Below are 10,538 nucleotides of genomic sequence, written 5' to 3' on the forward strand. Positions count from 1 at the left end.
AAATCCTCTAAAAAACTAGGTTACAAATTCCTTCAAAGATGGCGACTATTTTTCTTGTGAGTTTAAAGACTTCACTAAATTCGACTCATTTTTTTGCTTACACAAGCGCTCGTTTCCCCAAAGAGGTCAACACCTGGAAAAACATGAAATACGGGATTTTTTCAGCTATTTCGGTCGAGCTTAAACGGCTCTCTGTGCCTTCAAATATGTCTCAAATGGACGATCGATCATCGTAGAAGACGTTCTGAAGTGCACATTTTGAAAACACTACCTCACACCGGCGTGGTGAGACATGGATAGTGGTAAACGCAGACGGATTTAAAGGATCAGAGAGGCCGTAAGTGGTAAAAAAAAAAAATGACCGTCCGGGGCCGAACTTAGGTACATCGGGGGATCGTAGGAATTCTTGTGAGTGTTGCTTATGTTGTTTTTTAATGATTTAGACGTGGACATTTTGACCATCCACTTTATCTTCAAACATATAGCCGCATTCTATTCATTTCTCACATAAAGCTTTGTACGGAAACCATTTTTAAAGTCCTCAAATCTTTCAAACTGTGCCGGTTCCGCTGCCATTTCGTATTCGATTTCTCGGCATGGTACTAAATGCCAAGCGTACCCGAAAGAGCCAAAGTCGTTGATCATGTGGAATTTTTTTTTGGTTCAAAATACACTTGAATACATGTAAGTCAAAATTTATCCAAAAGGACTTTTTTGTTTGCAGTGTGGTTATTGGCCTGTTATCGTCCGGTGGGTTGAAACTAAAGTCAAGGAACTCGTACGAAAATGACCATTGCCGGTTCAGATATAGCTTCGTGCTTATGGACGAACTTGAGAAGGACACAGCTAATTACACCTGATGCATTCTACACAGTTTATCCGCTTTTATCGCCTTCCATCACCCACATAAGCAATTAAAATAGGCGAATATAACAACTGTCGTGTCCTTTTTTGTTTCTTTACATAATTAACTGACCGTAACGGTTACTTCTTAACGATCAAAAGTTGTTATAATTGAACGTTGTAAAGTGGGAAGCTATACACTGAATGCAAATATGGCGGACCACACCGGCGGACCGGGCCGATTTGCGCGAAGTCGAGGCTAGTTAGGCTACGGCTTTTCCCTGTTGTTTTGGTTGTCAGGAATGGCTGCAAGTGTGCTAACCCAGGACGATATCCCGGGAGCTTCTCTCGCTGGAAGAGAGCCTCAGGGATTAAAATGCGAGGAACTTCGTTTTTGGCTCAAATGTAGGGGCGATTCATTGAAGGGGTTGAAAACAAAGGCAGCGCTAGTGAAGAGGTTAGGCGCAAGATCGCTTCGTGCTTCGCTATGGCTTGTCAAAATATGACTCCAATACATGTGAAAAATCAGATTTTACGAGCTAAAAGTAGCTTTCTTTTCATGTCATTGCCATCACAGCTTTAGAAAAAAGGATCCTCCCCACAACTTAAAAGTTGCATTGTGCATTTTTAGTGGAGAGGTCAAGAACGCCTCTTGTTCTTGTGTTGCTGGCCAGGTCGGGTTTTGCAACCATATTTTGGCTCTTTTGTTAAAATTATGCAAGTTCTCATTGTATGAGTGTAAAAGTGTGACCGACCTTGATCACGCCAATTTGCTCTGCAAAGGTTAGTAAGTTTTCATCAAAGTTTTTATTTAATTCCTCGGAGTTTCAACTTACCCCGATACTGAAAATTTCTTTAAACATACCTTAATGGCAATGACCGTTCTTATAATAGATTGCCTATTGATTGCATACCGTGAGCTAAACCTCAGTAGAAACGGCCAGAAAATAATAAATAATAATAAAGAAATATGTAAACAGTATATCTACCAGTTTGGATCTTGGCTGGCTACCTATTCTGGAGCTAAGGGACTACTCGCTACTAAAAACTATTTTTAAAGCACTGTATTCTGATAACTGGCCCTCCCATTTAAATCTACAAGTCGTGAAACCCGTTAGGTATCTCCGTTCCAGCGGTTGCTACAAGGCTTTATGTCTAATTTGTACAAGGCACCTTTCAGCATTCAGCAGCCATGATTTCTAATGAATTGCCAGTAAATATAAATTGTACAGATTTTAAAGAATACTGAAGGCTCTACAAGGCGTTCTTAAAGGCGCGCGCTTTTCCTTCCTCGTAAAGACATAGAAACAACCAACCACCAACCACTACATTCTACATATTTACATTCAATGTATAGTTTTTATTACAATTTAATTAGTTCTTATGATTCAGTTAATATTAAATATCAGTATCGTGGGCTTTCACGATACTGATGAAGAGCCACACCTTTTACGTGGATATACTGTGAATAAACCGTTATTATTATTATCATTATTATTAGACACGACTCAATCCTTAACTTCATTGCCAAGTCCCTTCAACCTGTAATTAATGTTAACTCCTCAATCTATGCAGATGTTACTGGTTCTCTAAATCCCTCAATAATAACTGGTGAAAATTTACATAATCAAGAAAATGATAGATATAGCTATTAGAGCAACATATTACGTCTTTCGTTGTAGAAATAGGAATTGGGACAACCCAGATTTGATGAAATTTTGACTTTTGTGTGTGTGTTGAATAAGCCAATCTCAAGCAGCGTTTGTAAATTGCCTATACGTAGTAAGATTTACAATTGTACATTTCAAAACACAAACAAAATTTCCATTATTATTAAGAATTCTTGCAAAAGGTTGTTTTGTAAATAACACCGTAACGTACACGTATTTTATCATGTTTGTGTGTCCTTGTAAGCCACACAGTATGTCTGCAACGACCAAAATACCAAATTGATTCTTTAATTTGATCTTCTCCACTCTGTATGAGGCCCTTGGCCCGATTCAAGGAAGCGCCTACTGATCGCTTTTGTTTACTTTGTAAGTCATACAAGTTTTACGACTAATCATGTTTATGCAACGTTTTAGGACAACTCGTAAGTTATTTTCTATCCAGTTGTTGTGAAAACCTGAAATACTTGACGAAGAAGATAAACAAACGAAGTTTGAACGGTCAAAGACATATCTGGGTAATTCTTCAGAATTCAGATGCAAATGGTTTTGACACGTGTGTGGTCATTTTTAAGTAAAGACATTGTTAGCGTTGTTTTCAAGACGATGGTGGATGAAAGCTAGAAAGATACTCGCAGGTTTGAGGCAATCGGTGACCTCATCGGTTTATAAACTATCCTCCAATATGTTTTTTTAGCCCGATCTACGCCTGAATTTTGAGAATTCTTTCTTTCAGATTAGTTAATTTTTGATATGCAAATTAAGGTCGAAGGGAAGTATGTCTTCTGATCCCGCTGATATGAATAGGATTTCAAGCGAAGTTTCCATATTTTGTCCGTGAACTGACTGAATATAGCTTGTAACTTGAAACAAGAGAGAATTGCGTGAGCTACACTATCACAGTCGCAGCGCCTCGACAAAAGCTGTGAAATTTACGCTTTCGATCGTTGTCTACACGGGTGGTTTAGCCAAAAGTCAATTCTTGCTTGTAGCGAGGCAAAAAAGGAGAATTTAAATAACGAAGCACGTACAACACAGAACACAGACCTTCGGTCATCATTGTGTTAATCTGCATAGCATTGTTAATTTTGAGCAGATGCTTCTTTAGTAATCCTTTTACACCCTAACTACTAGAAGAGTTTTCTAGATAAATTACCCCGGAATTTTAGTACATCGTAAGTCAGACAGGTGATGGGAATTCAGAAACTTTCAATTTTGTCGGTGTTTAAAACAGATAACCCGGATCTTCCACCTTCTTTTCCGCCATGACGAGCTTTGCTCAAGAAAAAAATTCTCAGCAGGCATCGTAAACTGATGCCGAGGTTTGGGGAAGAAGGTGTTGGGTGGATGTCATCGCATTAATTGCACCACAATGTAATTACACAGATTAGCGCCCACGAATCCACGAGAGATACGCGATTGCGTGCGAGTTAACGCGGGGTCATCTGTTGGCAATGAATATCAAAATCATGAAATGAAATGAAGTTTGCTGTGTGCGTAATGGTCATAAAATACTGCGTTTTCTCTGTTTCTGCCTCTTTCCTTATAACGACATTTCTAATCCTGTAGTCTTTCTAAGATCCTTCCTTTTCACAGAAGAGGCAATACCTGCGAGGCACCGTATTCGAAAAAGCCTCTCTTTCGATTATTTAGGTATGATTCTTTCGCTTGGTTTGCCATAAAACGGTAACAAAAGATATCGCAATTTTCATGTGCCGTACGACCTGAATAACAACCGTATCGAATTTCCAGTATTGCGTCACTTGGTGGATCGATCAGTGTTCACGCTTTGTGATCGTAGTACACGATGTTATTGTTTTTGTACAAAACCTGTGGCGATCGCACGACTTGGCCTCGTATCCTGGTTGAATTCTTACCAATATTATAATATTAAAGGCTGATAGTTTCGAAAGAAACTGTTTGGGGCTGCGTCGGTGGGAGTAACGAAATAATTTGGATATAACGGTGGCCAATTTACCATTTCAACTTTGTTGATATATCCAAATTATAATATTAAACCTCGACGAGATTTTTAATGTCGAAATGTCGAAAAGCATCATGTTTTCAATTTCGAAACCATTCGAAATGAAGTCAGAGGCAGTCGGAGTTTCGACGTGCGGCTTTCCACCGGCTAACTTAACCAAGCAGAGTCTTTGCAGGATTACAAGTGCATTGGTATCTACTTTTGAAAGAGGTATGTGACGTTCCTTTCCGTAAATATTTCATACGCGATGTATTTGTAAGACGGCCAAAACGGTCGACGTAAGAACAAAAGATCCGAGGGAAGATTTACAAGTTTATTACACAGCAAATAAATGCAACGGTACAAAAAAAAAAAAAAAACGGGAACGAGTGACACTAAACAATAAATAAGAAAACAAAGCTCCAATTAGCTAAATGATGTAACAAGATTAAATGAATTAGGAGAAAGTACCTAACACTAAAGGATAACCTACAGACAGAAATAATTCAGTAAAGAAAAGAAACAAACAAAGTACTTGAAAACAGGAAATTGTGAGACAGAAACTATCAAAAATAGTGATTGCTACACCAGGCATGAATTCAACAAAGACTACGAGCTAGGCTTAATATTACAACTTGAGCTAATACAGTATAAAACAGTGAAAGGGGAAAATGAAATTACTAGTGTAATGAACTCATAATTTGGTTCTGAAAACACAGGAATCATATCAACAATGAACTGGAAGCAGGTAAGCAAAATATTACAGCTGCTAAAACGAAAACAATTGTAGTTTATATAGCAGAGAAATTACATGCTGTGTGACAATTAAAGGTCAGAGTAAATAAATAAAATACAGTAGTAAGATAAAAGGAGTATGTGGCTAAACTAAGCAAATTCTAACCCGAAAAATCACTACAAAAATACAAATGGAAACAACTACATGCTAAGCTTAGGGCTCAAACAAACATAAAATACTGAAACATACCAAAAGCCAGTATAGCTTAGAATCCGCTTTAAGGACACTCTCAGGAAGGCAACGAATCAACTGAACTCACCGAGCAAACGGTTGTAACTAAAAGTAATATACAGGAAAAGGTAAATATAACTTTAAACCAAATTTGGGCAAGGAATAATACAATGGCGTTGGGCGTTGGTGACGTCACGAAATGTTGACCCCCCAGAGCGATTAGGACAAGGTAGTTGTCTAGAAAACGTAGAACGCAGACCGCAGACCGCGCAGCTCGAAAAACGTGTACACAGTGTGTAATTACAAGATTTATCTCTCTTCCCTTCGTTATCAAACGAGATCTTGGAATGCGTCGCGAAACTGAAACTAATTTCATTGTCAGTGACAGTGAGATAACAGATAAAAATAGACGTAAAGTAGAGTAAATTAGCAATACAGAAGCTTTGCGTCATGCTGAAAATTAAGATACTGATCTGCGATAATGTTTAATTCACTTGGGTTTAGATGGCTTCTTGGGTGGTTTCAGGTAATTTCAGATGGTTTCCATGGGGGTTTCAGATGGTTTCAGGTGGTTTCAGGTGGTTTCAGGTGGTTTCAGGTGATTCCAACTTTTAGTAACTACGATTAGGACAAACAAACAAGCATCTCGAGTAAAGGAATATGGGCGATGATGCGCCCATCTCTAGTTCAAACGTCTCTAAAGCTCGTATTTTAAATCAAAACGACGGTGTTCCTGGCTCAAAGTTCGAGCAAGACCCAGAGAACTATTCAAACACACAATTGAAGCGTTGGTTAAAGTGTAGAGGCTTGAAATTATGCGGAAAACGAGCAGACCTCATCGCACGTGTTCGACTGCCTCCAGTCGGGAAAACATTATGTACTTGATTCAGGTATAGATGATGGGAAATGGCTTCAGGCGAAGACACTAAAGGATTGTAAAGTCGATCGCGTGAAACTTAAGGATCTAACAGTTCCAGTTGTATATTCCGCCACAGCAATGCATGGTTTTTGTATGATGGGCTGAAGGAGTACAATCAAACAAATTCTGGACTATCTGCATTCTCTGTTGTACCTAAAGACTATTTGATAAGCCATGTATTGTATTTTGTTTAAACTCATGTACATAATAAGATATAATTTGCTTTAAATTATATACATTTTATTATATTTAATATAAAGTATAATGTTGTTCCAAAAAATGCCAATTGTGGATTCCCAAACCATAACTCTGCATATCTCTACAAGAGTTCAGATTGTACATGTAATAGAGTAGCCCAGCAAACATTGTACACTCTGTATTCACTTGAACATGATAGTAATCTCAATAGCCAACTTGCAAATTTCTGATGACTTGAACTAAACACATAATTAAGGAAAAAAAAAACTAGAGACTAAAAACTGTTCGGGTTCAGTGATATCAACAATTTGTCAGTAAATACTGATTATTTGCCAATATTTCACAGATCATGTATTTTTGCTCTATAATGAAATTGAAGTGTGTTATTGTAAGCATATTATTTCATGGGTCAAAAATCACTCCAATAAAAATTTATATTGTATACAACAAGCTACATTAGATAATCAGTCACTTTGCTTTGTATCGATGAGTAATAGGCAATAAATAGAGTAAATTGAATGAAGCAACTAATCATTTTATTTTGAAATATCAAAATAAACTTCCACAGCTTTAATGAAATAGAGTGAGTGCACTTAGTCAGTGAAAAAATTTAGACAGCTCAATATCTAATAGTGAAATGACAACAAAAGAATACAAAGGAATTAGTCTCTTATAACAACTGCAGCATCACAAAGACAATAATGTTTCTTCCTTTTTTCTCTGTTCTTCAGAATACAGCTGTAGAGATTAAACAACTTTCATTTGTTTGATTGACATTATGCCTTAGTACTAATAAGTATCTATCACATGATAGTAAATTTCTTAAATAAGATGAAGTTGGTCAATAGATACAAGCAATTAAATTCTCTGATTTTCCCCTCTGTAACATTCCAAATACTGTGTTTTGACCCACTCACTATTTGTCACTATATGTTAAATGTCCAATGTTGCTAATTTCTTTGCTATAAATGCTGCAATGTCTTAGATTCTATTTACAAAGGACTTCCTGAAAATTGACCAAAGCACAGGCAACTACTACCATTTGAGTTGCTAATGGAGCAAGTGAAAGGGGTATGGTTCTTCCTACCAGCTTAAACTGCTTGAGGCGCTGATTAAACCGCTCTACATGAACTCTTGCTTTTGCGATCTTTCTAGTGGAAAGTTTCTCAGCTGCACTTAGATTGCCTCTTCCTTTCAAGAATGTAGGAATTTGAATATCTGCTTGTAGAGGATTAACCAGATCTTGAACAGTAAATCCCCTGTCTACTAGAATAGAGTTTGACTAATGGTCGTGGGTCGTGGGTCGTGGGTTCAAGTCGTGGGTCGTGGGTCGTGGGTGTGGGTGTGGGTGTGGGTGTGGGTAAAAGTCGTGGGTGTGGTTAATACTTAATAATAAAAATAACCCTTTAAAATATTAAATATAGTAATGCATAAATTTTATACAACCCTGTCATTCATTAATTTAACTGTTCTTTCTTCTAGTTTTTTTATTTCGTTTATTCAATTTACCCTAGTTTACGTCTATTTTTATCTGTTATCTCACTGTCAATGAAATTAGTTTCAGTTTCGCGACGCATTCCGAGATCTCGTTTGATAACAAAGGGAAGAGAGATAAATCTTGTAATTACACACTGTATACACGTTTTTCGAGCTGTGCGGTCTGCGGTCTGCGTTCTGCGTTTTTGAGGTCTGCGTTAACGAGACACCTGAGTTGCTTTGTACGATTGTACCAAAAATGATTTCATATAGTAGAAGTACTATAACGTTAAAATTGCGACAGCGCTCGTGAATTCTATATTTGCGGCTAAAGTCAGGGCCAAAGAACAGAAATTCCGTGATCTCGTCTGACAACATCAATGACAAAAGAATGATTGATAAATCTGGTAATTACACACTGTATACACAAAGGAAAACTGATTGTGCACAAGTCGACTGACTCAAAAGGCACACACATAACCTCTGCCAGACTGGTAACTCGACAGTGGAGGGTCGTAAACGCGATATCAGCTGTTGTCACACTACAGGGTTTTGTCCAAGGGAAACTCAAATTTGCAAGTGCGACCGATTTTTCCCTAAGTAAATTACCTCGGGAAAGTTTTATCGTCTGGGGCTTGAAAACCGCAAGAGAACAAAAGAATGTCCTGTGGATTTCCCTTGACAACAACCCTAAAAAGCAGAAAAAGGGAAAAATCAAGTCCCAGAGTAGCCGACCAATGGACGCTCGTCGGCGATCGCGCTGGTGACAGATCCGGAATTATCGTGTTGTGAAACTAATTTAATGTAATTACAAGATTTATCTCTCTTCCCGTCGCGAAACTGAAACTAATTTCATTGACAGTGAGATAACAAATAAAAATAGACGTAAAGTAGGGTAAATTGAATAAACAAAATAAAATAACTAGAAGAAAGAACAGTTAAATTAATGAATGACAGGGTTGTATAAAATTTATGTATTATTATATTTAATATTTTAAATGGTTATTTTTATTATTAAGTATTAACCACATCCACGACTCTTACCCACACCCACACCCACGACCCAGGACTTGTACCCACGACCCACGACCCACGACCATTAGTCAAACTCACTAGAATAACATCTTGCGGTTCAATATGCTTAAGGATTCCACTTTGTTCAAAAATTTGGACATCAGAAATGTCTCCATAGAGATCTGATACAAAGCAGGATCCTCCATTAGGAGTCACTGCAATCAAACACTTGAAAGTGTTAGCATGCTTGTATGATGAGTATGTGTTCCCTTGTCCGGCAAAGTTTCTGGATGTCTCTACTCGAAACTCTGTACAGTCCACACTGCATCTTATCCTCTTGATGGTTTTGAAAACTCGAGGTAAAAATCTCTGCAGTATTTCCTTTGGAGGAAACATCACCCTACTCATATCACGAAATACTTTGTACATCAACTGGATGAATGTAGGGAAAATCTCTCTAATCGATGTATCCTTTATTTTCTTATCTTGAGTGCTTAGCATTATAGACATGGTTTTAATAGTAAAACCTCTTTTGAGTCTTAGCAGACAGATATAAACTTTTTCTTCTGAGGACCATTTGCTTGACAATTTATGCGATTTAGTTTGTTTTCGATTTTGAGACCAATATCTTATCTTATCCAAAGGACACACATAATTTAAAAAGTTGAAAAGTACCTTGAACTGACGACTAGTGAGTCCAGTTAGATGTTTCATATTTTGCGAGTCTTGTATAACATATTCATAAGACATAGAAGTCATGGAAATAGGTTTAAATACAACATTACTCGTCTTGAACTCGTTGGTTGTAATGAGCGTTTCGATCTTCGACTTCAGCTCTGCATTTGACAATGTTTGGGTACTTTGATCCCTCGTTGGTGGTTCCACATCCTCAAAATCATACAAAGATGAGTCATTTTCTGGTAAAACATCGGGCATTTGGTCTTTAAGCTGTTTTCGTGCCTTCTTGGTCACGGCTTCGTATGGTCTCTGCTTGGGCGCCTTTCGTTTTCTTTGTGATTTGTGGACTTCTTTCTTTGATAAAGTCCCTTTAGACGGGTCAGGAAACTCATCCGTCGGTCCTTTTCCCCCTGACCAGTGTGCAGCACAAATATAAGTATTTTAGTTAACACTATCAACTGAGAAATTCTTTCTAGAACACGCATTTACCCAGCGTTGACAAAGTTCCAAGTCATGCTTCGGCTTTGGGAACGGAATGAAGACTTTCCTACCGTTTTTAAGCATTTCTTGAAGCGAATCTGTTAATCTTTCTGGATATCTTGAGTCATTTTTACATGTACCCCAACAGCAATGCCTGGTTGCAACCATTTTAGAAAGTTAGAGCATTTTTTGAGCGAAAATGGTCTTGCTTCTGACACGTTTCGCATACAACTCCTTGTAAAGATTCCGAGTGTTTGTCCTAAACTAGCGGGGGGTCCAAAGATGACATATCTATTTTTAGACCTGGCGCGCAGCGCCATTAGCACATTACTA

General features: G+C 37.8%; 1 pseudogene; it reads right to left on the reverse strand.

Moving 5' to 3' along the window:
* Positions 1–7,520: 7,520 nt before the first annotated feature.
* Positions 7,521–10,538, reverse strand: LOC148736212 (uncharacterized; annotated as a pseudogene).

Source organism: Stylophora pistillata, chromosome 3 (assembly GCF_964205215.1).
Source record: "Stylophora pistillata chromosome 3, jaStyPist1.2, whole genome shotgun sequence".
NCBI lineage: Eukaryota > Metazoa > Cnidaria > Anthozoa > Scleractinia > Pocilloporidae > Stylophora > Stylophora pistillata.